Source organism: Engystomops pustulosus, unplaced genomic scaffold (assembly GCF_040894005.1).
Source record: "Engystomops pustulosus unplaced genomic scaffold, aEngPut4.maternal MAT_SCAFFOLD_175, whole genome shotgun sequence".
NCBI classification, from domain to species: domain Eukaryota; kingdom Metazoa; phylum Chordata; class Amphibia; order Anura; family Leptodactylidae; genus Engystomops; species Engystomops pustulosus.
In genome coordinates this window covers 85,667-100,537 of record NW_027285055.1, presented here as the reverse complement: position 1 = coordinate 100,537, position 14,871 = coordinate 85,667, and the positions used below count along the sequence as shown (strand labels likewise).

Sequence of the window (14,871 nt, the reverse complement as noted above, 5' to 3'; positions counted from 1 at the left end):
GTTCTGCAGCAGATTGATGCGAGTGTCTGGATGATAAATCTGTCCTAGCATAAGACTTTCTAGTTGGACTCTGCTCTTCCTATTAGTTGATTACGAAGAAAACTGTCTGAAACCCTTGATAAATGTGGTGCAGACAGTTTTTTAGTGAAAACTATGACATAATTCTGTCAGATTAATAAATCTCCTCCAGAAACTTTCTGGAAAATGAGAAGCAGAGATCTAGAAAACGGTGAGGAATTATTACAGAAAGTATATTGGGAAATTGTAAAACTTTTCAATACAAGAAGAATATTTGTACAATTATTTGCTGACAGTGGACGATCCCTTTAAGTATATTTGTAGCCTCTTATAGGGTCCTTCATTAGAGAACCAATCAGAGCACAGCTTTCATATTTCCAGAGCAGTAGAGCAAATGAAAGCCCAGTCCTGATTGGTAACCCTATCATGAGGAGAATTGTTCTGTCTGGGAAGATTCCATCTGCCCATAGCAACCAATCATAGCCCAGCTTTCATATTCCCGGAGTGATGTGACAAATGGAAGCTGAGCTGTGATTGGCTGCCACGGGTGACACAGGCACGGCTTCCTCTTTACCTCACAGCGTCCTCCTTTCTTCATGTCCCATAGACCTGAGGGACACCGATGGCCGCCATGACAGCGCCCTCAGGGAGGTGAGTGAAAGTCACTGAATGAGACCCTTCTGACAGCGCCATGTTTAATGATAAGATGTTGTCCTGCACAAGTCCTCACCGCACAATAGGAACAGGGATGAGGCCTAGCAGGCCGGGCCCCTGAATCTAGTGGGGCCCCCGATAATACAGCATTGGTTTATAGAAGGTGGAGGAGATGATATATGAGGTCATAGAGGGTGATACTGTGTGATGTGTACAGCAGCCAGGGGGAGTCCTCACCTGAGACCCCTCTCTACAGGAGCTCTCTAGGCCCCTCTCTATAGGAGCTCTCTAGGCCCCTCTCTATAGGAGCTCTCTAGGCCCCTCTCTATAGGAGCTCTCTAGGCCACTCTCTATATAGGAGCTCTCTAGGCCCCTCTCTATAGGAGCTCTCTAGGCCCCTCTCTATAGGAGCTCACTAGGCCCCTCTCTATAGGAGCTCTCTAGGCCCCTCTCTATAGGAGCTCTCTAGGCCCCTCTCTATATAGGAGCTCTCTAGGCCCCTCTCTATAGGAGCTCTCTAGGCCCCTCTCTATATAGGAGCTCTCTAGGCCCCTCTCTATATAGGAGCTCTCTAGGCCCCTCTCTATAGGAGCTCTCTAGGCCTCTCTCTATATAGGAGCTCTCTAGGCCCCTCTCTATATAGGAGCTCTCTAGGCCCCTCTCTATAGGAGCTCTCTAGGCCTCTCTCTATATAGGAGCTCTCTAGGCCCCTCTCTACAGGAGCTCTCTAGGCCCCTCTCTATAGGAGCTCTCTAGGCCCCTCTCTATAGGAGCTCTCTAGGCCTCTCTCTCTATAGGAGCTCTCTAGGCCTCTCTCTCTATAGGAGCTCTCTAGGCCCCTCTCTCTATAGGAGCTCTCTAGGCCCCTCTCTCTATAGGAGTTCTCTAGGCCCCTCTCTACAGGAGCTCTCTAGGCCCCTCTCTACAGGAGCTCTCTAGGCCTCTCTCTCTATAGGAGCTCTCTAGGCCTCTCTCTATATAGGAGCTCTATAGGCCTCTCTCTATATAGGAGCTCTCTAGGCCTCTCTCTCTACAGGAGCTCTCTAGGCCTCTCTCTACAGGAGCTCTCTAGGCCCCTCTCTACAGGAGCTCTCTAGGCCCCTCTCTACTGGAGCTCTCTAGGCCCCTCTCTACAGGAGCTCTCTAGGCCCCTCTCTACAGGAGCTCTCTAGGCCCCTCTCTATTGGAGCTCTCTAGGCCTCTCTCTCTATAGGAGCTCTCTAGGCCTCTCTCTATAGGAGCTCTCTAGGCCTCTCTCTCTACAGGAGCTCTCTAGGCCTCTCTCTCTACAGGAGCTCTCTAGGCCTCTCTCTACAGGAGCTCTCTAGGCCCCTCTCTACAGGAGCTCTCTAGGCCTCTCTCTCTATAGGAGCTCTCTAGGCCCCTCTCTATATAGGAGCTCTCTAGTCCTCTCTCTATATAGGAGCTCTCTAGGCCTCTCTCTATATAGAAGCTCTCTAGGCCTCTCTATATATAGGAGCTCTCTAGGCCTCTCTCTATAGGAGCTCACTAGGCCCCTCTCTCTTCAGGAGCTCTCTAGGCCTCTCTCTATATAGGAGCTCTCTAGGCCCCTCTCTATGGGAGCTCTCTAGGCCCCTCTCTCTATAGGAGCTCCCTAGGCCCCTATCTATAGGAACTTTCTAGGCCCCTCTCTATAGGAACTCTCTAGGCCCCTCTCTCTATAGGAGCTCTCTAGGCCTCTCTCTCTATAGGAGCTCTCTAGGCCCCTCTCTATAGGAGCTCTCTAAGCCCCTCTCTATATAGGAGCTCTCTAGGCCCCTCTCTCTATAGGAGCTCTCTAGGCCCCTCTCTCTATAGGAGCTCTCTAGGCCCCTCTCTCTAAAGGAGTTCTCTAGGCCCCTCTCTATAGGAGCTCTCTAAGCCCCTCTCTGTATAGGAGCTCTCTAGGCCCCTCTCTCTATAGGAGCTCTCTAGGCCCCTCTCTCTATAGGAGCTCTCTAGGCCCCTCTCTCTAAAGGAGTTCTCTAGGCCTCTCTCTATATAGGAGCTCTCTAGGCCCCTCTCTCTAGGAGATCTCTAGGCCCCTCTCTATATAGGAGCTTTCTAGGCCCCTCTCTCTATAGGAGCTCTCTAGGCCACTCGCTCTATAGGAGCTCTCTAGGCCCCTCTCTCTATAAGAGTTCTCTAGGCCCCTCTCTATAGGAGCTCTCTAGGCCCCCTCTCTAGGAGCTCTCTAGGCCCCTATCTATATTTGAGCTCTCTAGGCCCCTCTCTACAGGAGCTCTCTAGGCCCCTCTCTATAGGAGCTCTCTAGGCCCCTCTCTATAGGAGCTTTCTAGGCCTCTCTCTAGGCCTCTCTCTCTCTAGGAGCTCTCTAGGACTCTCTCTCTAGGAGCTTTCTAGGCCTCTCTCTAGGACTCTCTCTCTAGGAGCTCTCTAGGCCTCTCTCTATATAGGAGCTCTCTAGGCCTCTCTCTATATAGGAGCTCTCTAGGGCCCTCTCTATAGGAGATCTCTAGGACCCTCTCTATAGGAGCTCTCTAGGCCCCTCTCTATAGGAGCTCTCTAGGCCCCTTCTCTATAGGAGCTCTCTAGGCCCCTCTCTATAGGAGCTCTTTAGGCCTCTCTATATATAGGAGCTCTCTAGGCCTCTCTCTATAGGAGCTCTCTAGGCCCCTCTCTCTATAGGAGCTCTCTAGGCCCCTCTCTCTATAGGAGCTCACTAGGCCCCTCTCTCTGTAGGAGCTCTCTAGGCCCCTCTCTATAGGAGCTCTCTAGGCCCCTCTCTATATAGGAGCTCTCTAGGCCCCTCTCTCTATAGGAGCTCTCGAGGCCCCACTCTCTATAGGAGCTCTCTAGGCCCCTCTCTCTATAGGAGCTCTCTAGGCCCCTCTCTACAGGAGCTCTCTAGGCCCCTCTCTATATGAGCTCTCTAGGCCCCTCTCTCTAGTAGCTTTCTAGGCCTCTCTCTAGGACTCTCTCTCTAGGAGCTTTCTAGGCCTCTCTCTACTCTCTAGGACTCTCTCTCTCTATGAGCTTTCTAGGCCTCTCTCTAGGCCTCTCTCTCTATAGGAGCTCTCTAGGCCTCTCTCTCTATATAGGAGCTCTCTAGGGCCCTCTCTCTAGGAGATCTCTAGGCCCCATCTCTATAGGAGCTCTCTAGGCCCCTCTCTATAGGAGCTCTCTAGGCCCCTCTCTATAGGAGCTCTCTAGGCCCCTCTCAATAGGAGCTCTCTAGGCCTCTATATATATAGGAGCTCTCTAGGCCCCTCTCTATAGGAGCTCTCTAGGCCCCTCTCTCTATAGGAGCTCTCTAGGCCCCTCTCTCTATAGGAGTTCTCTAGGCCCCTCTCTATAGGAGCTCTCTAGGCCCCCTCTCTAGGAGCTTTCTAGGCCTCTCTCTAGGACTCTCTCTCTAGGAGCTTTCTAGGCCTCTCTCTACTCTCTAGGACTCTCTCTCTAGGAGCTTTCTAGGCCTCTCTCTAGGCCTCTCTCTATATAGGAGCTCTCTAGGCCTCTCTCTATATAGGAGCTCTCTAGGGCCCTCTCTCTAGGAGATCTCTAGGCCCCATCTCTATAGGAGCTCTCTAGGCCCCTCTCTATAGGAGCTCTCTAGGCCCCTCTCTATAGGAGCTCTCTAGGCCTCTCTCTATAGGAGCTCTCTAGGCCTCTCTCTCTATAGGTGCTCTCTAGGCCTCTCTCTACAGGAGCTCTCTAGGCCCCTCTCTACAGGATCTCTCTAGGCCCCTCTCTATAGGAGCTCTCTAGGCCCCTCTCTATAGGAGCTTTCTAGGCCCCTCTCTATATAGGAGCTCTCTAGGCCCCTCTCTACAGGAGCTCTCTAGGCCCCTCTCTACAGGAGCCCTCTAGGCCCCTCTCTATAGGAGCTCTCTAGGCTCCTCTCTCTAGTAGCTTTCTAGGCCTCTCTCTAGGCCTCTCTCTCTAGGAGCTTTCTAGGCCTCTCTCTCATGGCTCTCTAGGCCCCTCTCTACAGGAGCTCTCTAGGCCCCTCTCTATAGGAGCTCTCTAGGCTCCTCTCTCTAGTAGCTTTCTAGGCCTCTCTCTAGGACTCTCTCTCTAGGAGCTTTCTAGGCCTCTCTCTCATGGCTCTCTAGGCCCCTCTCTAGGAGCTTTCTAGGCCCCTCTCTATAGGAGCTCTCTAGGCCTCTTCCTCTAGAATCTTTCTAGGCCTCTCTCCCTAGAAGCTTTCTAGGCCTCTCTCTCATGGCTCTCTAGGCCTCTCTCTAGGAGCTTTCTAGGCCTTTTTCTAGAATCTTTCTAGGCCTCTCTCTAGGAGCTTTCTATGCCTCTCTCTCTAGTAGCTTTCTAGACCTCTCTCTAGGCTTCTTCCTCTAGAATCTGTCTAGGCTTCTCTCCCTAGGAGCTTTCTTGGCCTCTCTCTAGGAGCTTTCTAGGCCTCTCTCTAGGCCTCTTCCTCTAGAATCTTTCTAGGGCTCTCTCCCTAGGAGCTCTCTAGGCCTCTCTCTAGGGCTCTCTCTCTAGGAGCTTTCTAGGCCTCTCTCTAGTAGTTTTTTAGGCCTCTCTCTAGGCCTCTTCCTCTAGAATCTTTCTAGGGCTCTCTCCCTAGGAGCTCTCTAGGCCTCTCTCTAGGGCTCTCTCTCTAGGCCTCTCACCAGGGCTCTCTCTCTAGGCCTCTCTCTAGGGCTCTCTCTCTAGGCCTCTCTCTAGGGCTCTCTCTCTAGGAGCTCTCTAGGCCTCTCTCTAGGGCTCTCTCTCTAGGCCTCTCTCTAGGGCTCTCTCTAGGAGCTCTCTAGGCCTCTCTCTAGGGCTCTCTCTCTAGGCCTCTCTCTAGGGCTCTCTCTAGGCCTCTCTCTAGGGCCCTCTCTCTAGGAGCTCTCTAGGCCTCTCTCTAGGGCCCTCTCTCTAGGAGCTCTCTAGGCCTCTCTCTAGGGCTCTCTCTAAGCCTCTCTCTAGGGCTCTCTCTAGGGCTCTCTCTCTAGGAGCTCTCTAGACCTCTCTCTAGGCCTCTCTCTAGGGCTCTCTCTAGGCCTCTCTCTAGGAGCTCTCTAGGTCTCTCTCTAGGGCTCTCTCTCTAGGCCTCTCTCTAGGGCTCTCTCTAGGCCTCTCTCTAGGAGCTCTCTAGGCCTCTCTCTAGGGCCCTCTCTCTAGGAGCTCTCTAGGCCTCTCTCTAGGGCTCTCTCTAGGCCTCTCTCTAGGGCTCTCTCTCTAGGCCTCTCTCTAGGGCTCTCTCTAGGGCTCTCTCTCTAGGCCTCTCTCTAGGCCTCTCTCTCTAGGAGCTCTCTAGGCCTCTCTCTAGGGCTCTCTCTCTAGGCCTCTCTCTAGGGCTCTCTCTAGGAGCTCTCTAGGCCTCTCTCTAGGGCTCTCTCTCTAGGCCTCTCTCTAGGGCTCTCTCTAGGCCTCTCTCTAGGGCCCTCTCTCTAGGAGCTCTCTAGGCCTCTCTCTAGGGCCCTCTCTCTAGGAGCTCTCTAGGCCTCTCTCTAGGGCTCTCTCTAAGCCTCTCTCTAGGGCTCTCTCTAGGGCTCTCTCTCTAGGAGCTCTCTAGACCTCTCTCTAGGCCTCTCTCTAGGGCTCTCTCTAGGCCTCTCTCTAGGAGCTCTCTAGGCCTCTCTCTAGGGCTCTCTCTCTAGGCCTCTCTCTAGGGCTCTCTCTAGGCCTCTCTCTAGGGCCCTCTCTCTAGGAGCTCTCTAGGCCTCTCTCTAGGCCTCTCTCTAGGAGCTCTTATGATTGACCATTCCTTTCAGTGGTGTTGTACAGTACAAGAACTTCATAGAGACACTAGAGACAGAAGGTGCTCCCCAAAACTGGAAATACGGGGTGATGAAGTAAGATGACCTGCAAGTGATTAACACCAACAAGATATGTATCAGCTCCATATTGTGCGCTCCCACCACATAATCTTCCTTTCTTATGCTCCTCTCCTGCTGGATATTATTCTATTGTACTGCATAAAGAAATCCATATAATCCGTCATGAATAATACAAGGAGTATCCAAGGAGACGGAGACACAGCTTTTCCTGAGCCTGGGGCTCAGGTGCTTTGTGCAGACATATATCCTGCCATATACAGCTACGAGGCAGTGTGCACAGAGCCCAGTGTATGTAGCCTGCTAAAATGGCAGCATAGCATAGCTCTGCGGGTATATCCTCACACCCTGTGCTCTATGCAGTCAGTGGTACAAATTGGTGGAATCATACATCTATGTATGTTGTTAGTAGCAGCAGAACTGTGACATATGGAATTTTTTTTTTTTAAACTTTGTTTATTGAGTTTTTATAATATAAAACAGGACTCTGTATTAGGGTCAACAATGAAAGCAAAAGACCTGGAAGGGTATAGGTAAGGGGTCGGGAGACAAGGAGAGGGGGTGGGGTGGGAGATAGCTTCCAGGTAACAAAATCTGCAAAATCACATAAGCTCCAAACAATAAAGTCTGCGTCGTTCTATAGCCACAACATTTAGTGGCACGGTGAGGCAAATGTCACTGCTGTGATATAGTTTGTGTCATAGGGAAATTAAACACAAGCAAATAAAAGAGGACCCCACACCTCATCCCCGGAGGCCAGGCCCCACCATCTCATCCCAGGTAAGGTAGCGCTATAGGGGGTCTCCTAGGAGCTGTCGCTCTTCATACTGTTGCCCACATCAGGACATAGTTTGTCAGGTATTTGGTTGTCGGGGGGGCCTATATACAGTCATAGAGACCAGCCCCCGCACTGCCACATCGTCACCATTTGGTAGTGTCATACATGCCGATATGGAATCCCCCTTGAAGGGATAATGTAGGAGCAGCGCCATAACTGGAGATCTCCTGGAAATGTCAGGTGCAGAGAGATGTGTTCACCATTGTCTTCAGGGGTTGTGATGGGTTGTGATGTCTGTACTGACCCATTCATTTCCTCTCGGCATAATGAGAAGCTGATATGTAAGGAGTAAGGTCATCTGTAGGACGGGGAATCTCCCCTGTAACTCTGCGTGACAGTGAGTTTCAGTGTGGTGATCGGGTGGAGATATTGGGCAGCCCTGTTGGGTTCCCTGAAGGATGTCTAACTGCGGAGTTTCGGCCATTGAGCGATTATTTTGTGGGAGTCCGTGTATAGTAAATCTATCAAATTCTGGAAGGTTCTACCAAAGTTCCTGTGCCTCGTGGTCGCCTGCTAAATACTTTATGGAAAGCCTTTTTGGCATCTATTCCCAATGGCATTGAGCCCTGAGCCGTCCCAGCCTGTGCCGCTGAGATCCCAGCCCTAACCTCCTCCTCTGTATCTCCCTCTGTACGCCCGTCACTCCAGACCTGGTAAGAGAGTCACAAACATTTCAATACTAACAAAATGGTTCAGCCGTTATAGGTCCCTGAAGACTGAATCCAGGCTGCTACCTTCTCTAGGCTCATAATAAGGCGGCCCATTGAGGGATGATGGAGATGTCAGACAGGTTTGGGGTTGCACCATGGCTTGACTAGGGATCCCAGTAATTTTCATCTATTTTGTGTCCTGATACTCCAATGAGCCTGTCCCTGACTATAGCATCAATACCTGTCTATTTAGATTGAGGCATCGAAAGGGTTGCATAGCCCGGCTGTGCCTTTACAAGAGAGGCCTGAGCCTATGGATTTATATTCCAGGATTGGGGCTTCTGAAAGGAAGCATAAAAGGGATTGCCCAGAATAAGAAACATATACAGGCAGTCCCCTACTTAAGAACACCCAACTTACAGACGACCTCTAGTTAAAGACGGACCCCTTTGCCCTCTGTGACCTCTGGTGAAGCTCTCAGGCTGCAATGATCAGCTGTAAGGTGTCTGTAATGAAGCTTTATTGATAATAATGTCGGCTGAGCATGCATGTGTATAGGGGTTACAAGAGACAGAAATAATGCCTGACCGGGATGTAATTTGTCCTTTAAGACTAGGATCCATATCTTGTCCTCTTGTGGCTCTCGGGAGGAGAGACAGATCCTCATTGATCTCGTTATAGCAGGGGGCACGGATGATGGGAGTGGGGGTGAGGAGAGAGTATCCTGTCCCTGTACTTCCCTGGTGTGTGCCCGGTCTGCCGCTCGCTCCTCTTCAGAGAGATCAATGTTCTCTCTGTGGTTATTGATCCTCCTCCTCTCACCTGTCATCAGGCGAAGGGGACGTAAATAAGAGGATGTGTGGCCCGAGACTATGAGGCAGAGATAGAGAGGATGGAGGCAGAGCCAGAGACAAGGAGACAAAACCAGAGATGATGAGGCAGAACTAGAGACCATGGAGGCAGACCCAGAGACCATGGAGGCAAAGCCAGAGACAATGAGGCAGAGCCAGAGACCATGGAGGCAAAGCCAAAGACGATGAGGAAGAACCAGAGATGATGAGGCAGAGCCAGAGACCATGGAGGCAGACCCAGAGACCATGGAGGCAAAGCCAGAGACAATGAGGCAGAGCCAGAGACCATGGAGGCAAAGCCAAAGACGATGAGGAAGAACCAGAGATGATGAGGCAGAGCCAGAGACCATGGAGGCAAAGCCAGAGACCATGGAGGCAAAGCCAAAGACGATGAGGCAGAACCAGAGACGATGAGGCAGAACCAGAGACCATGGAGGCAGAGCCAGAGACCATGGAGGCAGACCCAGAGACCATGGAGGCAGAACCAGAGACCATGGAGGCAGACCCAGAGACTATGAAGGCAGAACCAGAGACCATGGAGGCAAAGCCAGAGACGATGAGGCAGAACCAGAGACGATGAGGCAGAACCAGAGACCACGGAGGCAGAGCCAGAGACCATGGAGGCAGAACCAGAGACCATGGAGGCAGAACCAGAGACCATGGAGGCAGACCCAGAGACTATGAAGGCAGAACCAGAGACCATGGAGGCAGACCCAGAGACCATGGAGGCAGAGCCAGAGACCATGGAGGCAGAACCAGAGACCATGGAGGCAGACCCAGAGACTATGAAGGCAGAACCAGAGACCATGGAGGCAAAGCCAGAGACGATGAGGCAGAACCAGAGACGATGAGGCAGAACCAGAGACCACGGAGGCAGAGCCAGAGACCATGGAGGCAGAACCAGAGACCATGGAGGCAGAACCAGAGACCATGGAGGCAGACCCAGAGACTATGAAGGCAGAACCAGAGACCATGGAGGCAGACCCAGAGACCATGGAGGCAGAGCCAGAGACCATGGAGGCAGAACCAGAGACCATGGAGGCAGACCCAGAGACTATGGAGGCAGAGCCAGAGACTATGGAGGCAGAGCCAGAGACTATGGAGGCAGAACCAGAGACCATGGAGGCAGAACCAGAGACAATGGGGCACATTTACTTACCCGGTCCAGTCGCGATCCAGCGGCGGGTTCTCTGCACTGGATTCGGGTCCGGCCGGGATTTAATAAGGTAGTTCCTCCGCCGTCCACCAGGTGGCGCTGCTGCGCTGAAAAGCATTTTAACGCGCCGGAATTCACCGAGGCCGTCTGAGTGAAGGTAAGCGGGTCCCGAGCGACACATTTTCGGTTCTTAAATGCGGCGGTTTTTCCGAATACGTCGGGTTTTCGTTCGGCCACGCCCCCGATTTCCGTCGCGCGCATGCCGGCGCCGATGCGCCACAATCCGATCGCGTGCGCCAAAATCCCGGGGCAATTCAGGTACAATCGGCGCAAATCGGAAATATTCGGGTAACACGTCGGGAAAACGCGAATCGGGCCCTTAGTAAATGACCCCCAATGAGACAAAACCAGAGATGATGAGGCAGAACTAGAGACCATGGAGGCAAAGCCAGAGACGATGAGGCAGAGCCAGAGACCATGAGGCAGAGCCAGGGACTATGAAGGCAGAGCCAGAGACTATGAAGGCAGAACCAGAGACTATGGAGGCAGAGCCAGAGACAATGAGGCAGAACTAGAGACCATGGAGGCAACGCCAGAGACGATGAGGCAGAACCAGAGATGATGAGGCAGAACCAGAGGCGATGAGGCAGAACCAGAGATGATGAGGCAGAACCAGAGATGATGAGGCAGAACCAGAGGCGATGAGGCAGAACCAGAGATGATGAGGCAGAACCAGAGGCGATGAGGCAGAACCAGAGATGTTCAGACAGAACCAGAGACCATGGAGGGAGAACCAGAGACAATGAGACCAAACCAGAGATGATAAGGCAGAACTAGAGACCATGGAGGCAACGCCAGAGACCATGAGAAAAAGCCAGAAATGATGAGGCAGAGTTGGAGACGGTGGAGTCAGATCCATAGACGATAGAGGCAGAGCAAGAGATGATGGAGACAGAGCCTGAGACCATGGAGGCAGAGCCAGAGACCATGGAGGGAAAGCCAGAGATGATGAGTAAGAACCATAGGTGATGAAGTATAGCTAGAGACCAAGGAGGCAGAGCCAGACACCACGGAGGCAGAGCCAGAGACCAAGGAGTCAGAGCCAGACACCACGGAGGCAGAGCCAGAGACCAAGGAGGCAGAGCCAGAGACCAAGGAGGCAGAGCCAGAGACCAAGGAGGCAGAGCCAGAGACCAAGGAGTCAGAGCCAGAGACCAAGGAGTCAGAGCCAGACACCACGGAGGCAGAGCCAGAGACCAAGGAGGCAGAGCCAGAGACCAAGGAGGCAGAGCCAGACACCACGGAGGCAGAGCCAGAGACCAAGGAGTCAGAGCCAGACACCACGGAGGCAGAGCCAGACACCACGGAGGCAGAGCCAGACACCACAGAGGCAGAGCCAGACACCACAGAGGCAGAGCCAGAGACCACAGAGGCAGAGCCAGACACCACGGAGGCAGAGCCAGAGACCAAGGAGGCAGAGCCAGAGACCAAGGAGGCAGAGCCAGACACCACGGAGGCAGAGCCAGAGACCAAGGAGTCAGAGCCAGACACCACGGAGGCAGAGCCAGACACCACAGAGGCAGAGCCAGACACCACAGAGGCAGAGCCAGACACCACGGAGGCAGAGCCAGAGACCAAGGAGGCAGAGCCAGAGACCAAGGAGGCAGAGCCAGACACCACGGAGGCAGAGCCAGAGACCAAGGAGGCAGAGCCAGAGACCAAGGAGGCAGAGCCATAGACCATGAAGGAAGAACCAGAGATGATGACGCAGAGCCAAAGACCATGGAGGAAGAGCCAGAAACCATGGAGGAGGAACCAGAGACCACGGAGGCAGCGCCAGAGACCATGGAAGAAAAGCCAGTGATGATGAGGCAGAGCCAGAGACCATGGAGGCAGAGCCGGAGACCATGAGAAAGAGCCAGAGATGATGAGGCAGAGCCAGAGACCATGGAGGCAGAGCCGGAGACCATGAGAAAGAGCCAGAGATGATGAGGCAGAGTTGGAGACAGTGGAGTCAAATCCAGAGACGATAGAGGCAGAGCAAGAAACCATGGCGGCAGAGACGATAGGCAGAGCCAGAGTTGAGGGAGGCAGAGACAGAGACAAGGGAGGAAGAGTTAGGGATGAAGGAGGCAGAGCCAGAGATGATGTAGGCAGATCACCACTCGATTCCCGATAGTGAGTCAGTCGTGGGGCAGTAGATAAACCCTCTGCTGGAGACCAGTGGATACACAACTTCTCTGTCTTTACTTCATTTGTTCTCTTTTGGGAGGATATGAAATAAAGACACAAGAAGTCCTCCCCAGCCATACCCGAAGAACGTCTCAGACTGGAGAGAAGACGCGGGGGAACAGAGAGAAGACAAGGACATCATCTCTTCTGATGGAGGCCACTGGGGAGGTCACATCAGTGCTGGAACATCAGGTAGTACAAGAAGGAGAACGGGACAGTAAGACTGGAAAGTGTCTCTTCAACCTGGAGGCGCACGTTCATGGTCTGATGTCTTGTGATGCCACCACTTACCAGTGAGATGGAGAAGCCGCAGTCACCCATGGACCTCAAGCATCTGTGATCACAGGACACAAGATCCCACGTGTCTCACAAACTGGAGGAGATCACAGGAGACTTTGTAGATGTGACTGATCTGAATGACAAAGACAACAAAGTATTTACCCAGCGGCCGCTATCAGAGGAGGCGGCACATTAAAGGGATGATCTGTATGAGACCCCGAGTGCCATATGGGGGGGCAGTGATGTCTCCTGCAGAAGATTGGAGAAGATTATATATATCATGTAGTGCACACTCACACTCAGCTCCTCCCATAGTGCACACTCACACTCAGCTCCCACCATCAGAGGAGGCGGCACATTAAAGGGATGATCTGTATGAGACCCCGAGTGCCGTATGGGGGGGGGCAGTGATGTCTCCTGCAGAAGATTGGAGAAGATTATATATATCATGTAGGGGGATGTACAGCGTCACTAATATATGGGGCCCTTCCTTACTGTGTACAGTCAGCTCCCTCAGAGGAACACACTCAGCCCCCCCCCCATAGCACACTTACTGTCAGCTCCCACCTTAGTGCACACTCACACTCAGCTCCCCCCATAGAGCACACTCACACTCAGCCCCCCCTATAGCACACTTACTGTCAGCTCCCACCTTAGTGCACACTCAGCTCCCACCTTAGTGCACACTAACACTCAGCTCCCACCTTAGTGCACACTAACACTCAGCTCCCACCTTAGTGCACACTCACACTCAGCTCCTCCCATAGTGCACACTCACACTCAGCTCCCATCTTAGTGCACACTCACACTCAGCTCCCCCCATAGTGCACACTCACATTCAGCCCCCCCCCTATAGCACACTCAGCTCCCACCTTAGTGCACACTCAGCTCCCACCTTAGTGCACACTAACACTCAGCTCCCCCCATAGTGCACACTAACACTTAGCTCCCACCTTAGTGCACACTCACACTCAGCTCCCACCTTAGTGCACACTAACACTCAGCTCCCCCATAGAGAACACTCACACTCAGCTCCTCCCATAGTGCACACTCACACTCAGCTCCTCCCATAGTGCACACTCACACTCAGCTCCTCCCATAGTGCACACTCACACTCAGCTCCCCCATAGAGAACACTCACACTCAGCCCTCACTATAGCACACTCAGCTCCCACCTTAGTGCACACTAACACTCAGCTCCCCCCATAGTGCACACTCACACTCAGCTCCCACCTTAGTGCACACTCAGCTCCCCCCATAGGGCACACTCACACTCAGCCCCCCCCCTATAGCACACTCAGCTCCCACCTTAGTGCACACTAACACTCAGCTCCTCCCATAGTGCACACTCACACTCAGCTCCCACCTTAGTGCACACTCAGCTCCCCCCATAGGGCACACTCACACTCAGCCCCCCCCCTATAGCACACTCAGCTCCCACCTTAGTGCACACTAACACTCAGCTCCTCCCATAGTGCACACTCACACTCAGCTCCCACCTTAGTGCACACTCAGCTCCCACCTTAGTGCACACTAACACTCAGCTCCCCCATAGAGAACACTCACACTCAGCTCCTCCCACAGTGCACACTCAGCTCCTCCCATAGTGCACACTCACACTCAGCTCCTCCCATAGTGCACACTCACACTCAGCTCCCCCATAGAGAACACTCACACTCAGCCCTCACTATAGCACACTCAGCTCCCACCTTACTGCACACTAACACTCAGCTCCCCCCATAGTGCACACTAACACTCAGCTCCCACCTTAGTGCACACTCACACTCAGCTCCTCCCATAGTGCACACTCACACTCAGCTCCCCCATAGAGAACACTCACACTCAGCCCTCACTATAGCACACTCAGCTCCCACCTTAGTGCACACTAACACTCAGCTCCCTACTTAGTGCACACTCACACTCAGCTCCTCCCATAGTGCACACTCACACTCAGCTCCCACCTTAGTGCACACTCACACTCAGCTCCCCCCATAGGGCACACTCACACTCAGCCCCCCCTATAGCACACTCAGCTCCCACCTTAGTGCACACTAACACTCAGCTCCCCCCATAGTGCACACTCACACTCAGCTCCTCCCATAGTGCACACTCACACTCAGCTCCCCCATAGAGAACACTCACACTCAGCCCTCACTATAGCACACTCAGCTCCCACCTTAGTGCACACTAACACTCAGCTCCCACCTTAGTGCACACTCACACTCAGCTCCCACCTTAGTGCACACTCAGCTCCTGCCCCATAGTGCACACTCACACTCAGCTCCTCCCATAGTGCACACTCACACTCAGCTCCTCCCATAGTGCACACTCACACTCAGCTCCTCCCATAGTGCACACTCACACTCATCTCCCCCATAGAGAACACTCACACTCAGCCCTCACTATAGCACACTCAGCTCCCACCTTAGTGCACACTAACACTCAG

The 14,871-nt window shown here is 52.9% G+C and overlaps 1 protein-coding gene across 1 annotated transcript in view; it reads left to right on the top strand.

Annotated features, from left to right (window-relative positions):
- Nucleotides 1-578: 578 nt before the first annotated feature.
- The window catches only part of LOC140108730 (sodium/potassium-transporting ATPase subunit alpha-3), a 70,849-nt gene continuing 56,556 nt past the window's right edge, over nucleotides 579-14,871 (top strand). Inside the window, exon 1 of the mRNA XM_072131922.1 lies at nucleotides 579-669. The gene's annotated coding sequence lies outside the window, so the exon portion shown is untranslated. The remainder of the gene's footprint in view (nucleotides 670-14,871) is intronic.